This window comes from Dasypus novemcinctus, chromosome X (genome assembly GCF_030445035.2).
Source record: "Dasypus novemcinctus isolate mDasNov1 chromosome X, mDasNov1.1.hap2, whole genome shotgun sequence".
Taxonomy (NCBI): domain Eukaryota; kingdom Metazoa; phylum Chordata; class Mammalia; order Cingulata; family Dasypodidae; genus Dasypus; species Dasypus novemcinctus.
In genome coordinates, this window is record NC_080704.1 from 4,399,708 (window position 1) to 4,418,692 (window position 18,985).

An 18,985-nucleotide genomic window follows, 5' to 3' on the forward strand; every position below is an offset into this window, starting at 1 on the left:
GAAGAATACTTCTTGCTTCTTTTTTTTTAAAAATATACTTTTTGATTTTTTAAAAAACATACGGAATTATATAAATGTTCCAAAAAAAAAAAATAGGTGATTGCCATATGCCCCACTCCCTACACTTACCAAATTTTCCCACCTTAAGAACATCCTTCATGAGTGTGGTATATTTGTTATAATTAATGATCTTTTGGATCATTTTGGATCTTTGCCAGGGAGCATGGATTGTAGTTTATGTTGTAGTTTACGCTGTCTCCCACACATTTTTGTAAGTTATGACAAGATATATAATGACCTGTATCTGTCACTGCAATGTCATTCGGGACAAATTCCCAAGTCCCCAAAATGCCCCCATATTGCATCTGTTTTTCCCTCTCCTTCCCCACAGGACCTCCGGTGGCCACTGCCTCCACATCAATGATAAAAATTCTTCCATTGCTCGAATCAGAAAAAGTCTACATGAGAATATCAGTAAGTCTACGTTAGTCCATCACTCATTCCCCAAAGCTGAGGATTCTGGGATGGAGATGCCCACTCCACCTCTAACTGAGGACCTCCTGCTGCTTAGATAAAGGATGAACCAAATATGGGCACCACTGTAGGAGGACTGGTGTCTGGCTGCCCTCTGGGTTGTACCCCTGCTCATTTGTTCCAACTGTAGAACCCAGACTGACTCAGAATAGGACATGGGCTGGATGCTGGCAGTGGGGTCCTACCTGGTTTTGTACCTCTATTTTCACCTCTCAATCTGCTCCTTATCCAGCTGTCCAAACGATTGTTTCACATGGTTAAACGAGCACAGTTGTACCTCTTCTCCACCTAAAGTCATTCATCTGTTCCCTATTGTCTACAAAATAGGACGGCAACGTTAGTTGACCATCGACTTCTGCTTCCTTTATTTTTTCTTCTCCAGAATCCCAAAGGAATTCTAAAATAATCCAAAAGTTAAATTGCCCCCAAGTTACACTTTATCCTTTAGCAAATATGCTTCTCTAAGTTTGGGCTTTCCCATCCTTTTTGAAATCAGATGATGAAAAGCTAATTTTCCTTTCTAGCCTGGTTTACATCCTACCTCCTCCAAGCAGTCTTCCCTCAACTCTCAGGTAGATTGATTATTTCACACCTTCACCATCTCTCTGTACTCAGCTCTGCTCTTACACTGAAGAACGATTTTTTAAAATGTTTCTCTCTCCTGGAGACCTGAATTATTTAAAGATTTTGTTTTATTTTCTCATTGAATTTTGTATGTCAAGCCCGTGAGACCTCCTGGCACATAGAAAAGAAAGAAGGGAGGAAAGAAGGAAGAGGGAAGGTAGAAAGCAAGAGAAAAGAAAGGAAAGGTGGGATTAAGGGTAGAAGTAAGGAAATGAGGGAAAGAGGGAAGGAAGGAAGGAAAGAAGGAAGGAAGGAAGAAGGAAGGAAGGAAGAAGGAAGGAAGGAAGGAAGGAAGGAAGGAAGGAAGGAAGGAAGGAAGGAAGGAAGGAAGGGAGGAAGCAAGGGAAGAAGGGAGGAAGCAAGGGAGGAAGGGAGGAAGGAAGGAAGGGTAATTTTTATACTGAGAATTAAGTAATCTTAGGTTCCAAGTTGTAAAATTCAAATAGTTATGGCATCACCCTACTTAGTAAAAATGATCCAAAATATGAGTAGAGCCTGATATTATTAAAATTATTCCTTACATTTAGAGCATAAATGTCTCATCTTGGCCATCTTTTATTAAGTACATTCAGTAAATTCCCAATGATAGATGGGAAACCTGATTTTGATTTTTCCCCATTTCCCAGGTTCCCACAGATCTTCAACATCATCAGTCCTTTGATCCATTTTGTGCCTTTTAAAGTCTTCCTCACTCCTCCTTCTAGATTTGTCGTTCTCCTCATCGTAACCCTGAAACTGACATCCCATGATCTCCAAAATCCTTCGGTAAGTAACTTTACTCTGAAACTTGCTTACATTGGGAAAAGAAGCTAATGAATTCTTGTTGGAATGAATTGAACACTTATAGAGAAATTTTATTAGAAGGTTTTATAACAAGATCTACAAATCACTGTTATTATGGGTCATTTACTGGGATGTGGAAATAGCCCTATAATATAGAAATGGACTTTATAATGGTATTCATTCCAGTGATGCTAAGTGTAATATTTTATTTCTATATAATATCTCTCATTGGGATAAAATTTACTTGCTTTATGAATATAAAATGAGCAAAGAGCATGAACTTAAAACTCCACCAACCAAGCCTAATCCTGACTCTATCTTAAGTAGCTTATGATGCTATTCAAGGTTAATTATCTGAACTTCAATTTCCCCATTTATAAGAAAGGTGACAATGCAAATTATCCAATAGAAAATTTTTGAAGTTAAGTGAGATAAGATTTACAAAATCTTGATTATTAAATAGATTATAATATTCCTTGCCATACTCCCTAAATTACAGAGAACTTTATAATAATTGGGCAGTTTCCATGTCTCTACACAACTCCTGTAACAATATCTCTTGTTGGGTCCTTTTATATCAGAGACCTCTTCTGTGATAACAATTTAGCTTCCTCAGGAATGCATTCCTATGTTGGTTTTATCATTTTTTCCTCTTTATTTATTTTTTAATGTTACATTAAAAAAATAGGAGGTCCCCATATACTCCCACCCCCTCCCCCCACTCCTCCCTCCATAACAACAACCTCCTCCATCATCATGAGACATTCATTGCACTTGGTGACTACATCTCTGAGCACCGCTGTACCTCATGGTCAATGGTCCACACCATAGCCCACACTCTCCCACAGTCCACCCAGTGGGCCATGAGAGGACATACAATGTCCAGTAACTGTCCCTCCACCCAGGACAACTCCAAGTCCCGAAAACGCCCCCACATCTCATCTCTTCCTCCCACTCCCTACCCCCAGCAGCCACCATGGCCACTTTCTCCACACCAAGGCCACGTTTTCTTCGATTACTAATCACAATAGTTCATGAATAGAATATCAGTATACAAACACTATTATATTATCCTTGTATTTTTTTTTTAATGTCCCAGAGCCAGAAATTGAACCTGGGACCCTCGTATGTGGCAAGTTGGTGCTCCACCACTGAGCCACATCCACTTCCCTGAATTAGTTTTTTTGCTTGATTCCTTGCTGTTTTTCGTTTGTTTGTTTTTAAAAGACAGTGGGGATGAAACTGATACCTCCCATGTGGGAAGCAGGTACTCAGCTGCTTCAGTCATATCTGCTCTCTTATCCTTGTAATTTTATAAATCTAGATCATAAGCCCCATTGAACTGCTGCTTCTATTCCTTGCTCCTGCATATATGCATATAAGAAACTGCACATGACATGTAGAAAAGCTGATGTGCTTTACATCAATAATATTTAGGGTGATTATGGAGATATATCACAGTATGATACATAGAGATATAATTCATTCTCCGTTGTCTATTGTAATCACTCATGCCTACACAAGACTTTATTTAGCCATTTCCCTACTGATGGAATTTGGGCTTGTTTACAGTATTTCTTACAAACAAAACTCAAATGGGCAGTCAAGTAAATGACAGTATTTGGTTTTATTCACTGATCTCTTGAAAGGGCTAACTGTCTTTCTATGGTGCTCATGTAGATGCTATTGTGTTTTGAACTTCAAATTAAAATTGTTCAATGGAGTGTGGTGTTATACGGGCATTCAATTGCTACTGTGACAAATTCTTATTCTACCTTCTCGTTATACTTTGGAGACTTTCAGAAAGCTCAGGTTATCACAGTGAACATAGATGAGGAAAAAGAGCATCTGGACACACCGGACACATATACATGCCATACATGTATATATGCCAGAGATGGTTGGAGGACACGGGCGGAGAAGGCTGCAACCTGGCTCGTGGTGAAATTTCCTCCCCAGAGAACCTGGAGAAGGAGGTTAAAACTCTTGTGATGGCTTGGCATTTACATATCCAAGAAAAATGTGTTCTTAACCCATTCCTGAAGGATGAACCCACAGTAGGTACGACCTTTGGATGAGGTTCCTTCAGTTAAGGTGTAGCCTATCTCAATCAGGATGGGTCTTAAGCCTTCTACAAAGGGTCCTTCTAGGGAAGGCCACAGAGAGAGCTGCCCCTGGGAGCAGCCAAAAGCTGGGAATCAAGGAAAAACCAGAAAAGAAAGAAGAAGAGATGGAAAAGTCAAGGAGCCCCAAAGATTGAGGGCCAGCCAGAAGATACCAACCCCAAGGGCGAGCCAGCCTTCCAACTGAAACATGGGCCAATGCATTCCTGTTGCTAAGCCAACCTATTGTAAGGTATTTGTTTTAGCAGCAGGAAGCTAAAACAGTCCAGAATGCATAGAAAAGGTAATGATATGCAGGATGAACAGTACTCTTTTTAATAGGAGCATTTGTTCCCCGCTCAGAAAAATGTCAGAGGTCATTTCACAATACCTCACTTAGTTTTAGCTTATTGCAAAAAATTTAGGCTCCATCTTGTTTGCTATCATGTATTTAGTTATTTATGAGGCCGGTGATAACCGTTACTAAATAACTGTCAGGATTATTTGTTGTATGGATAGTATCTTGATATTTACGTTAGCAGGTAAGTTTCTGACCATCTAGCCACTTCACTAGAATAGGATGTGAGAAAGGGAAGACCCAGATGCAGTTTAGTTTCTGTATTCAAATAGCTGCCCTCAGGCTTTTTTCCCATTTTTATTTATTTATATGTTTTCTTATTTATTTAAAAATCATGATATTCACAAATTCTTGGTCTGATTTATATATTGTAAATAATTACACCTAGTTTATTTAAAATATTTGGTCACAACAATGTTGTGAAAAGTTTGATTTTCCATCTATTCACATGTCTTTTGAATTATAAATGTTGCCTATAGCTTCTTCTTCTTAAAATAAAAAGGTTTCCACACCTTGAAATCCTAAAGACTGTACCTTATGCTCTTTTTTGATAGTTTTAAATTTAAGATTTTTTAAAGCAGTTAGAGATTTAATCTATTAAGAATCTATCTTCCTATAGAGAACAAGGCAAAAATCTAAACATCAAGTTTTTTTAAGATTTACTTATTTCTCCCCATCCCCTCATTTGCATTTGCTTTTCTGTTTATTGTGTGCTGGTCTGCTTTTTTTTTAGGAGGCATGGGGAAACAAACTTGGGACCTCCCATGTGGAAAGGACGTGCCTAAGCACTTGAGCCATCTCTGCACCCTGCTTTATTGGGTCTCTCATTATGTTTTCCTTCCTTGTGTCACTTCTTACATCATCTTGCTGCATTAGCTCACTCACTGGGACAGCCCTTCACATAAACTTGCTGTCTTACTCTTCTTTAGGAGGCACTGGGAACCAAACCCAGGACCTCCCATGTGGAAGGCAGGAGTTCAATTGCTTGAGCCACATCTGCTTCCCTAAACTTCATTCTAAATGTCGTGAATCAATTGCTACTATTCTCCTACTGAATTGTTGCATTTCACATGTGCAATTCTGATATACACATGTATTTGCTCCAGAGCCACTTCTTCTTTACCGTGGATTTAATTATCTACACCTATACCAATATAACTTTCATAAATTCTATGATGTTTGAAAACACTATGATGTTTGAAAGCACAATATCCAGAAATTGTATTTTACTAAAATTGACATTTTATTCTCACACCTCTAACCTTTCCTTATGGTTTCTTAAATTATTCTGTCAAAGTCCACATAAACCATGTTACAGGGGAAAGCAAGACACAATTACATAATAAGAATGTAATGTTCTAGAATTTGGGTACCTGATAAATTTATGTTCCCAAAGAGTGTGTTGGCACGTTGGCTATCAATAAAAAAATTGCTGAATCAATAAGAGAAAAAAATCCAAAAATGGTCATGAACAAGGGCATAGTGATGTAGGCAATTTTGCTCTTTACCATTCAGAGCCATGGAAATAAGCAGTGGTTCCCAAATTTATATTTGTGTTCATGTTAAAAGAATCAGCAAGCAAGCCCAAATGTCAAAAAGCATCAGTAAATCTAGAAATTTAAATTTTATTTTATTCTTTTGTCTAAGATAAATGCAAAAAAAAAGACCCCACTTATCTTGTATGTCAAAGGAAAGAAAGTCTTTGTTTTTGCTCATGATACGATAGGTTTCTTTGGGGGAGTGGACTGCCTTTGAAGGTCACCTGCCTTGTAGGTGAGCCCAAGTGAAGATGCCATGGCAACCAAGGACAGCATACAGCTCTTATGCTCGACAAATAGAGTTCTGGAGAAATACCTTCTCTAGTTTCAAGTACTCTGCAACAGAAGTAACATAAGATATTTGCCAATCAGGTATCCATTAAACTTAGTATTTGTGTTGGCCTCTGAACTTTGCTAGTCACATAAGAATTTATAATGTATACTCACACAGAAAGAGATGAGATCATAAATTATTCCTTTTTTGTTTGTTTTCATTTTTATTGAAGTATATCGTTCATACATGAACACATAAACAATAAGTGTATAGTAAAGATTGCGAACTTACAAAATAAACATATGTAACATCACACATGTTACTTCAGCAGGAAGTTTGTGACAACTTTATATTCATAGGGGAAATGGATGGGTGGGGACTTTTATCACAAAACAAGCCAGCAAGGAAAAATTCTCTTATTGTACTCAAAGGAAAGAAAGGAGGAAGAAAGAAAGAGAGAAGAGGGGGAGGGAAAGAGAGAGAGAGAGAGAGAGAGAGAGAGAGAGAGAGAGAGAGAGAGAGAGAGAGAGAGAGAGAGAGAGAGAGAGACAGAGAGAGAGAGAGAGAGAGAGAGAGAGAGAGAGAGAGAGAGAGAGAGAGAGAGAGAGAGAGAGAGAGAGAAAGAGAGAGAGAGAGGGAAAGAGGGAAAGAAAGAAAGAAAGAGAGGGAAAGAGAGAGAGAGAGGGAAAGAGGGAAAGAAAGAGAGGGAAAGAGAGAGAGGGGGGAAAGAAAGAAAGAAAGAAAGAAAGAAAGAAAGAAAGAAAGAAAGAAAGAAAGAAAGAAAGAAAGAAAGAAAGAAAGAAAGAAAGAAAGAAAGAAAGAAAGAAAGAAAGAAAAGAAAGAACGGGAAAGAGAGAGAGAGGGAAAGAGGGAAAGAAAGAAAGAAAGAGAGGAAAAGAGGGAAGGAGGGAGGGAGGGAGGAAAGAAGGAGGGAGGGAGGGACGAAGGAGGGAAGGAAGGAAGGAAGGAAGGAAATAAGGAAGGAAGGAAGGAAATTGCAATTTCCTCCCCACCCAAATGATTTTTGAAGTTTGAAAAATATTAATATCCTAAAAAAAACAATTTATTAATAAATTCAAAGATCAGCAACATTTTAGAATAGTGTCCATTTTATGTGCTAAATTAATGTGAGTCTAGAAAGGTCTACATGAAATTGATTTAAAAATAACTGCAAAATTGTATGAAATGTGGACCTCTGATTAAATTAAACCTCAGACAAAACACTTGCCTTCATTAAAAGCACCAGGCTAGATTTAGGGGGATAAGACTTAAAATCTCAATGAAACAAGGCCTCTGATGGAAGAAAATTCTTCCAATAAAAAATAAGATGACATTTTACTCAGTAATATGGCTAGCTTTAGCCTGGGACCAGAATCTGATATATCACACAAATTCTATTTATGTGGCAATATTATTTTCAAATAATGGTGTGAAAATCCTAATAAAAAGAGGCCCACCCTAAGACTTTAATTGTATATTAATAGAATAGGCATGCAGCCAAGAACATATTGTCCCAGCTCCATAAGTCTTTAATAGTCTGGAAGAGAATACTCAAATATATTACATAAATATGTCAACATTTTAAAGTACTTGCAAATTGCTGCATGTTTTGGAAGTAAATGCAATTAAAATGTTAATTGAGATTATCTCTATCTATTGAATTATGAGTTTTTCTAGGTTCTTTCTTCTATATATCACTGCATTTCCAAAATTCTCTGAAGCATATTCCTTTCACGGCTTAAAAATAAAATTATTTTAATTGATCCTTAATAAGAAGTAAAGTTAAACATGCTACTAAACTAGTCTTAAATGAATACTTCATTAAATAAACAGACTATTTCTGCTGCAACTGACATCTAGAAGCTCACTTAATGGAAAAACTGTTAAAATCAAGAACAAATGTACTGACCATTACAACATTTTCTTGCAAATGCTAACAAACTCATTATGACTTCCAGAGTTGAGTTATGATTCTTTGAAAGCATGAGTTATAATTATATTTAAAAGAAAATAGGATAAAATAGACAACTCAAGACAATAAAATAAACACCTCAAAATTACTAGGTCCAACAGCAGTTTTATATACCAGCAGTAATCATATTAAAAAGTGATGGTGAAAATAAATCTACTCGAACTGTAATTTAGACTGTGAAATTCTTAATATGAAGGTTTACATGAAATTTAATTAAGATGCTATTTTAAAAGTAGAACATCTTTAAAAGGAAAACTTAAGGGTCTAACTAACAAAGAAGTGGACCCTATTCATTCTTAATATGACCCAAAACTATAGGAATGATAATTTCCCACTATTTGATATATAGTTTTAACGCAGGGAAACCAAATTCCAAGTTACATTTGCTTTGTTATTTGGGAAGATCTGTTCTGAAAAGTGAGTGTGGGGAAGCAGATGTGGTTCAAGTCATTGGGCTCCTGCCTACCACATGGGAGGTCCCAGGTTTGGTTCTGAGGTGCCTTCTAAAGAACAAGAAAGACAATGAGCTAATGCTATGAGCTGGCATGGTGAGTTGATGCCACAAGGTACCACAAGAAACACAAGGAGGAAAACATAATGAGAGACACAACAAAGCAGGGAGGAGAGGTGGTTCAAGTGATAAAGTGCCTCCCTCCCACATGGGAGGCGGTTTGGTTCCCAGTGCCTTCTAAAAGGAAGATGAACACACTATGAACAGACGGTGAGTGCAAACAGTAAGGGGGTGGGGAGAAATAATAAATAAATCTTTAAAAAAATAGTGAATGTGTTAAAAATACATTGTGTATGTGTGCATGTGTGTGTTTATTTCTAGGTGGAAAGAATCTCTATTGGTTCATCAGTATACTGTAATCTAGGGTATTGGGCGTAGGACTCGCTGTTAGAGCAGAGAAACAGAGAGACTACCTTGAAGCAAGCATTTGCATATAGAAGAACAATATGTACACTAACGAAATTTTATAGATGAGTTTGCCTTAAATGGATTACAAATGATGTTTGGGAAATTAGTTAATTATTTAGAAAACAAATCAAACCAAAGCCATAGTTTCCAACAGAGCTATGGAGTAGACTGCGAAGAAAGCATGAACTCAGAATAAAAGGAGAGGATGTGGTTGGCAGTTGAAGCTGATGAGCTCCTGGTTCCTGCCGATGGGCAGGCTGATACAGAACTGGGCTCTTCACCTCTGCCAGGTGTGGGAAGGAGGCTGTAAGCAGAGGTGAGAAAGCATAGAGGATTAGGTCTTTGTAATCAGTGGGTAGAGTATGAATTCCAGTCTCCTGGTTCGCATGCTCAACCTGTAAGATGGTGACCATCAAAGTACCCAACTCAACGGCTTGTGGTCAGGTTTAAAGAATTAATGTGTATAACGTCCTTCAAACATTGCTCCCCATATGTAAACATGAACATATTTTGTTAGGTAAAACCCTATTACAAAATGTTATCATTGGGGCTCCTGGAGACCCCCCACTGACCTGTCAGTATCCTTGGCAGCAGGCACACGTCAAAGAAATTGAATGCTAGGAGCTCCATTGAGGAAAACGATGGCTTTTCTTGCTTTGAAGACTGGTCTGTGGATACTAAGTCACATTCTTTTAATCCATGCTCATAGAATGTATATTATTTTCCTAGATCCAGAAGTGTCTTTCCATCTATCACACTTGCCCTTGTTAAAACTGTATCCATGTGGTGCAGCAGTGCTCCAAAATGTATTCACCAGGTGCAGTGAATGTGCCACGATGATGGAAGAGGTTAATGTGGGAGGAGTGGGGTGAGGGGGGGTGGGGGGTATGTGGGGACCTCACATTTTTTGAATGTATCATTTAAAAGAAAATAAAGAAGAAAAAAATACAGGAGGGAAAAGGGCAAGAAAAAAATCAAATAATGCAAGAAAGGAATAAAATATTAAAAAGCAGATGGGACAAGAAGAACATAAATATCTGCATGACATTGTAGTGATGAATACGGGCCATGATACATTTTGTCAAAACCTATAAAATTGAGAAGTGCAAAGTGTAAACTATAATGTAAACTATAGGCCATGGTTAGTAGTAATGCTTCAACGTGTGTTCATCAATTGTAACAAATGTACCACACTAATGAAAGATGGTGTTAATGGGAGGGCAAAAGGGTAGGGTATTTGTGATGTAACATTTCTGTAAAGATTCTTAAAAAAAAATTAACAATGATAACAAAAAAACATATGAAAGCCTCGAAGTAAAAAATGAGTTGTGGAATGGGGAAATTGGACAAATACGACTGTTTATTGGTCATACTGGGCCATGATCATTTGCAAAAGATACATTCCTTATTTTCCCTGTCTACTCGATACCTTCTTGACTCTTGATTCCCCTGCTTCAAGACATAACAGGCAGGTCCTATTGCATCTCTGATTGCATTCAGGGAATAAAAAATCCAGTCCAGTGTAATTACGTAAATAGAAACATGTCATTCAATTGAAGTTCTGCATTTGCCTGAGTTGGAGTCTATTTTGGCTCAGGGGCCCCAAGGGGGACAAAAGGCATGGCTGGTTCTTCTCTCTTTCCAATTCCTTCTCTACTTGCTCAGCAGCCTTGCTTTCTCCAAAGTGGGAGCATGGAGAGAAGAAGTAAAGGATGGTATGGTCTTACTTAACTCCCAAAAGATGATTCAAATGCCAATCTGTTCTTTCTTGGAGTGTTTCTGGGGTTGTCGGGTTCTCAATGTATTTGGGGAGCCTACATACATGAAAGAAAGCACTTGAAGAATAAAAATGAAAAATATTACCAACCAAGATAAAGGTGGTGAAGAGGGGTAAGTGGATATGCAGTCATGAAAATATGAAGCTGACTGTAGGCAACAGTTTGAAAGAAGAAATGCAGGAATCTTTTACCTTAAAGTGAGTATAAAATAGGAAATGTGAAGGGATCGGAGAGTTTCCTCTCTTTTCAGCCTTGCAACAATTGAGCTTGCTACATTTTCATAGATGGTGGCAGAAGACATGAGACCCTGGGTCAGAGACAAAGAACATTATTACTCCCAGCAAGCAGGAATCTTGAGCTTTATATGTGGTCCATTCCTCTTTCACCTCAAGTTCCAGGGACTGGTTCAGGCAAATGCTGCCCATACAGTAGGTTTGTTTCACAGTCAAGCGTCTCAGGCTTAAGAAACCCCGATCTTTTGTAAGAGTCTACAAAAACCTGCTTAATCTTTGTCCTAGTGGTAGACATTATCTTCAACATACTAGGTAACTCCCCACTCTGCTCCAATGGTAGATAGATACTATATTTATCTTCCAATGGTGTTGTTAAAGAAACTTTCTTAAAAAGCACCCAGAATAAAATCTATCAATGGTCTGCTCAGTATTGTGTCTCAGTCATGACTTGATACTGTTTTAGATCAACTACTGAGACCTAAATGAAAAAGGCATACAAAATTAGAAAAGGGAATCAAAGGAATACTATTTGCAATTGATAAAGATGCAGAACTAAAAATAAAGGAATCAACTGAAAATCTTCCTTAAGTAACAATCTTAGTAACTCTGCAAGATAAGAAAATGATTACATAAAAAACAATATCAAATCATATATACACACGCACTCACGTATACCACTTAGGAAATAAAAAGAAATAAATATAGCAAAGATGGACTAGGTATGAAAGGATAAAAGTCTTAGAAGTATAATTTTCAAGCAAGAGCTTTATGGAGGAGAATTTCTATGCAATAAATGAACATAAAGTCTGTAAGGATAAATGGAAATACATACTCTCTTTTTTAAAACACAAAGACCCAAAAACATAGAGAGATCAATTCTTTCTAATTAAACTATGCAATTCTTATTTTTAAAAAGCAATATGTGCAATTCTTATTTTTAAAAAGCAATATACGAAGAATTAGAAAAATTGATTCTAATATTTTGTGGAAAATTAAACTTGGTAGAAAAACAACATTCTGGGAAAAGAGATAAATGTATGAGTTTTTTTCTGTCATATACTTTGTATTAGCAATTCATTTATTTTTTTATTTTTTAAAGATTTATTTTATTTATTTCTCTCCTTTTCCTCCCCCAGTGGTCTGTTCTCTATGTTCATTTGCTGCATGTTCTTCCTTTTGTCCGCTTCTGTTATTTTCAGAGGTATGAGAATCTGTGTTTCTTTTTGTTGCGTCATCTTGCTGTGGCAGCTCTCTGTGTGGGTGGCGCCATTCCTGGGCAGGCTGCACTTTCTTTCGCGCTGGGCGGCTCTCCTTACGGGGTGAACTCCTTGTGCGTGGGGCTCCCCTACGAGGGGGACACCCCTGCATGGCAGGGCACTCCTTGTGCGCATCAGCACTGCACGTGGGCCAGCTCCACATGGGTCAAGGAGGCCTGGGGTTTGAACCGTGGACCTCCCATGTGGTAGGCGAATGCCCTATCCACTGGGCCAAGTCTGCTTCCCAGCAATTCATTTAAATTCTAAACATTTGCTTTCATTTAAGAGCCAGGACCTGGGACTCAGACTGCCCTGGTATAAATCCTTGCAAAATTCTTATTAGCTGCTTGCTCTGGTGTAAGTTCTTTAGGCTTGCTGTGTTTATATTTTCTCATCTTTAAAATGGGAATCATAAACACAACTACATTGTAAGTCTTTTGTAAAAATGAAAAGAGGTTAATATGTATAAAGCACTGACTATTATAGAAATTGTAATTGTTAGTCATTATTATTGTCTCATAAATGCAAATTTTAATGAGTTGGAACTGGTAATGAAGAGTTTGATACATACATGGCATAAAATAGAGTAACCAGATATGGACCCTCAAATATAAAGCAGGTTAGTATATGCAAGTATCCTTCAAATTTGAATGATTTAATGATAGGTGAGTACTCTCTTGAGGAAAAAAAGTGATTCCTAGTAACTTTACAAACACACTAAAATATGTTTCCTGTGGAACAAATATTTCAAGGTAAAAAGGAAACCATATGTTTCAGAAAAAAAGGTTGGGAGAATTTTGTTTAAATAATTTCAGAGTGGTGAGTGTTTTTTTTTTAAAGTCTTGAACTAAATAAATTTGAAAATATTGATATATTGGAACACATTTTACTTATTGCATGGAAAAAATACCCTAAACCAAATCAAAAGATACATGAAAAAATTATTAAAGAAGTAATTGCTCATATATATGAAATAAATACAAGGTATATTTTAATATATACATATATAAATTAATAAAAAAGAAAGACCCAAGGAAAAATATATAATATATAAATAAACCATTTACAAAATGCATTTAACTTACGAAAGTAGTTTCACTTTCATTCCTATTAAGAGAAATGAAAATTAAAGCATTCACTTAGATCAACAATGATGACAAAGTTTGAAATATCCATCCCATTCATGAGTGGCTGGAGAAACATTCTCATTTATAATTGCTGGGAGTGTAAATCATTGTCACATCTTTGAGAGCAATTTGACACTACTCCTCAAAAAGATGCATATATTTTGACCCAGAAATTCAAAATCTAGAAATGGTTTTGAAATCAGGATTGTGTAGCATTTCCGTCAAATCTGGCTCTGCTCTGGAATACTCTCTAAAGAGCCAGCAGGCTAGGGTGAGGGCTAGATGATAACTTCTAACTTCTCAGGAAACTGGGTACATTGCCTCCCCAAACAGAGCTGTTATGAGATAATGGTTTCCTATATACATATTTGGAAAAATATGAATTTTGGAGAGATAGTGAATGAATTTCTATCATTCTATACAGGGATCTCCTGATAGATATCATCTATCTATCTATCCATCCATCTTTATCTATCTATCTATCTATCTATCTCTTTCTATTTATATCTATCTATAAAAAATCTCTCTTAAAAGAGGGGAAACCAACTGGTAACAATATTTCCTTCCTGTTTATGGGACTCAGAAATAGAACAAGAAGAAGCACACTTTTTATTTTATATCTTTAGAGCACTTGGAAACTTTTACATATTACCTCTTAAAACAAAATGTATTAATATTATATACACATATATGAATATGTACACTCATGCATACAACATAAAATGGGTATCTATCTAGTAATTAAGTTATCATAAATGACTCCGTGGGTTACCGTATGGAAGGCACTTTGTAAAATGGACAAATATATATATTTACAAGCCTATGTAATTAAGTTTCTTGATGAAATATTTAATATTTACTTTGCTTCAAAATTTGCTCCAAACACCAATTAAACTACCTTTCCATATGTTTCAAGGTTTAAAATACAAAACAAGGACAACAAAATCCCCTCACAACTCAAGTTTGTCCAGACAAAGTCATTAGCACACAAGTCAGAAAGCGTCTGAAAGGAAAGGCATTTTAATTGGTGGATAATGCACATTACAAGCTCTCCTAAGTGGAAATGCCTTGATTAGATCGAGCCATACTTGTTCATCAGTGTCTGGATTTAATTGTTGACTCTGCATCCTTCCCTTATTTTCTTGCCTTCACATGTACACCAGGGCCCTTCTTTTGGCCTATTGACTGTCTCCTCAAATCAGAGTGAAATTATCACGTAGAAACTACAGGTAGAGACTGATATTTTGCAAGGTACAGTGGACATGGCCGCGTGGAAGTCCAGATTTTTATGCATGGAAATCTCAGCAGAGGACTTAATGAGTGAAGACCAACTTGGTGGAATATTTTCAGTGCCCTGATCTCACCCTTTCAGAACACTCTAAACCATTCTTTAAATGTAGCCATGAGTAAGCCCCTATACTTCAGAGAATCCTTCAATCATCTCTATTTTATTCTCATGTACAAGCTAGAAATCTCAAGATAGCAATGGGTCTGTGGGGTGCAAACATACATAGGGTGCTCTTTTGAGTTGGGGAGACCATCATAACCTCAAATTTAAGGGCAACTTGGACTTCCAGACACATGGTTTTGAAATCGTGCTTAAATCATGCTTTCACCAAGTTTTAGCTGTGGAAACTTGGGTATGCCAATCACTCTAAGACTCACTTTAAAGTAAAGACGATTCTGATATGGAAAATATTTATAACAGTTTAGAAGCTGAGTGTAAAGCATCTGGACTCATTTCTGGCATGTGGTATGACTGAACATGCAATTTTTCTTTCTCCCCAAATCACAGGTCCTAAAAGAAGATGCATGTAGTAAAGGAAGATGGCGTGAATGACATTGGCAGAACTGATAAAGGGGTTTTCTTGAGTCCTGAGTTTCCTAAGAAGAATATTAAAGGTGAGGTTGCACAGACTGTGTGGCAGAGGAATGAGGACATGCTGATTAGGTGAATAATAAGGTGGTGGTATTATAGAACTGGACTCCAAAGGGAAGGACTTTCTGAGTCAAGAGAAGTCAGTGGCATGTCATGGGGGTATCAGAGCAGTTAAAGAATGAGGACTTTTTTTCCCCAGGATGATAACTCTTGGGAGAGGGGTGATAAGATTGAGGAACATATAGGGAGTGACAGGAGTTGAGCCCATGTAACAGTATTTCAAGCTAAGGTGGGGAATGGATAGACAGAGCATACGATTGTGGGAATGGAGAACAAGAGATGGACTCTATCATAATCAGAACTTGGAATCTGAATCTGAAAGAACAGAGAAAGGATGTGGATGACACTGCGATCTCAACGTATAAGAAATGGATGGATAAAGGCCATTTTAAATGATATGATGTATACCGAAGGGAGAGAAGTTGGGGAAAATAATGAGTTCATTGTAAGGAGTTATATTTGAGCCATCTTCCAGGAACTTCGGAGGAGAAATCCAACAGGAAATCCAGAAATGAAGGAAGGAGACATTGAAGGGCCCTTCGATGGTGCAGGTGAGAGGGTGCAAAGAAGATTGCTCCAAGGAACCAAGAGAGGAAGGGCAATCATAAAATGGAATGGGCAATGTTCCCAAATGCCTGAGACAATTGCCTTTGACAGATGAGAGGAATCAAACCCAAATTGCGAGTCGGATAAGGAAAGGAATTTAGATTTTCTCACTACCAGCCCATGTCTTCATCTCAGAGGACCCCTAAATAGACCATCAGGGAAGAGCTCTATAAGATCATAAAATTTCTAGCAACTGGGAGCTCTAGGTATTGCTGGTTCTCCTGGAGTCAATTATCCAGCCATGGAAGTTGGAACCCATCTGAGGAATGGAGCTTATTCTCATGACAAAAAGTCCAGATGCCCCTGACACATTTCCACTTCCACTGGAGACTTTGCTTTCTAAGGACGTTTCCATTGACGTCCATGCATTACTGGGCAGATGGGAGGACGAGGACAGCCATTTATTATGTAATCTTTGACAGCCACTAGTTTAGGTGCTCTGTTAAGTCATCGATCAGCCCTACAAAGCACGGCCATTTTCCCAGTGTCCCACGTGCAGACGTAGGCGATTTTTCAAGGTCACACAGCTAAGGGTTGGCTCATGTTTATTTCGAATGACGTCAGTTTCACTCTAAACCCTTTTTTCTGTTCATTCTACTTTTCACTTGGATGTTTTCCAGATGGACGGCTCACGTCTTCAGGTGGTTGCTGGATAGCTGGGAAGGTCAGGCTGACGTAGGAAGATAGGTGGGAATTGTGACACGACTTAAAGTATATTTAGCTCTCTTTTTAGATATTTTTAAGAGGTGATGAATATCCTGCTCTGTTTTTCATCTCAGCATAGTGAGAATATCTCTTGCTCTTTCATGATGGCCCAGCTCCCTAACTCTCCTGAATATATTTCCATGTTTGACATTGTTCTAAGCGGTATCCTTGGAGTATTAAGAGTCTTGGATTATTCTCCAAAGGAGCAACTCCACTTGTTTTCCCTGTGAGCACCAAAAATAATATAAACCACACACCATGAATAATGCATGAGTTCTGATTTCACATCTGGATTATTTCTGGCACTGAGTGTCTGTTGGCAAACAGCATATTAAGAGCAGGCGTTTTTGCTTTATGGTGATTGCATGATGAAAATAATGAACTGGCATTTGGCCTCGCAGAATACCGCATATGTTTACAGCATTTAAAAAGAGAGGATGGGGTTTTGTGGTCTGCACGTAGAAGCCTGGCAATCTCTTTTGGTGTGCTTTATTTTCTTTATTTAAATAGGAAACATGTGGGCGTTGTACACAGTCCTGGAAATGGGAATGAAACAGTGTGGTGGATGAATGACATGATAAGACTGAATTTCCTGCAAGGACATTATGGGTCGCCTCTGCATCTTTCCTTTTAGAATAATTACCACTACTTCTGGAAATTGCCACCTCTCATGATCTATCCTCGATGATGTCTTGTTTGTAGCATGGCAAGAGGCATTTTTTCCCAAAGCGAGTTTGAGTGCTTTGCAGTCACGTTGGCAAGAGTACTGCTGGCTTGCTTACAAAATCTACAGGTTGATACCCTAATGCCTTTACATTCAAGTACCCTTTCAAATAACAAAGACAATAAAAAGACTGGGTTTGTAGGCACCCTAGGTTCCCTGGAGTGGTGATGGACGATCTTCACCTCCCTTTAGCTGAACTGGGTAAGACCAACGAAGAGGACAGTAGGAGTTGCAACTCTGCTAAGGTTAAGGTCCAGCTGGCACATGGACAGACCAGAGAGTCAAGTCTTCTGGGCACACACCAACCCCAACACCTACCACAGGTTCAGTAAAAGTGACAGAAGAGGCGTGTAGAGAGAGGTCACATCTGAGTCCAACTCCATCACACTCAGGAACACAAATTCCAAAGAAGGGTCCACTGACAGGGCACTGAACTCCAGAGCCATCTGTCATGACTGTAGGACCTGGGTGTCTCCATAGCCCTCAGGAGCACCAATACCTGATGTGGAGGCATTTTCAGCACTTGGAGTCATCCTAAATGATTTTGCAGGGACAAGTGCTGGGCACTATATATACTGCCATAACCCACCGAATGGACTGGGGGAGAGTGTAAACTGCAATGTAAACTATTATCCATGTGGTGCAGCAGTGCTCCAAAATGTATTCTCCAAATGCAATGAATGTGCCACAAAGATGAAAGAAGCTGTTGATGTGGGAGGAGAGGGGGGGAGGGGGTGGTGTGGGGTGTATGGGAACCTCTTATATTTTTTAATGTAACATTTTTTGTGATCTATGTATCTTCAAAAATATGTAATTAGAAAAAAGGCTGGTTTTGGGCAAAGACGAACCACATGGAACTGAGTATCAACCTACAAAACACCGTCACCTCTCAATGTTGAAACAGCCCCTCTCGGTTCTTGAGAATCCTTCTAACTCCAGGTAAAACTCTGGTCTTGAGGAACTTGCTATCTTGATGAGCAATCCAATGCATCTTAAGAGCTTTATTGGTGAGGTCTTCTTTTATTTATTTCCTTGCCTTTTGAGCAAATTAGCCTTCCCATAATTTTTAAACAATCCAAATGTAGTCACTGAAACTATATTCCAGAGATCTTTCATTCAGAAATATTTCCTATTGATTCACTCTTAGGCACTATGCCAAGTATTAAGGAAGCACTTGAATGAGTCTGAATGATTTTCCTGAAGGAGTTTGCAGATGAGTAGGGAGTGGGAAACATGGGAACACTTGGCACAGAAAAAGTGAGTATGGGGCAAAGTGGAAAGTCAACGCTGAGTCTAAAGGGGTGGGAAAGAGATCAGGTGTGAAGGCAAGAGGCTTGTCAGGAGAGATCTTGGGGAGGTGGGGGCATGTAGGTGAACCCAGTCCTATGTAAGATATCTGAAGTTGGATGGGGAAGGAAGAATTTTCTGGCCATTGAGAAGGAACAATAAAAAAGGTTGGCGATATGGAGGAAACTGCCAGGGGTTGGAAATGAATAGGCTGCCTCATAATGGA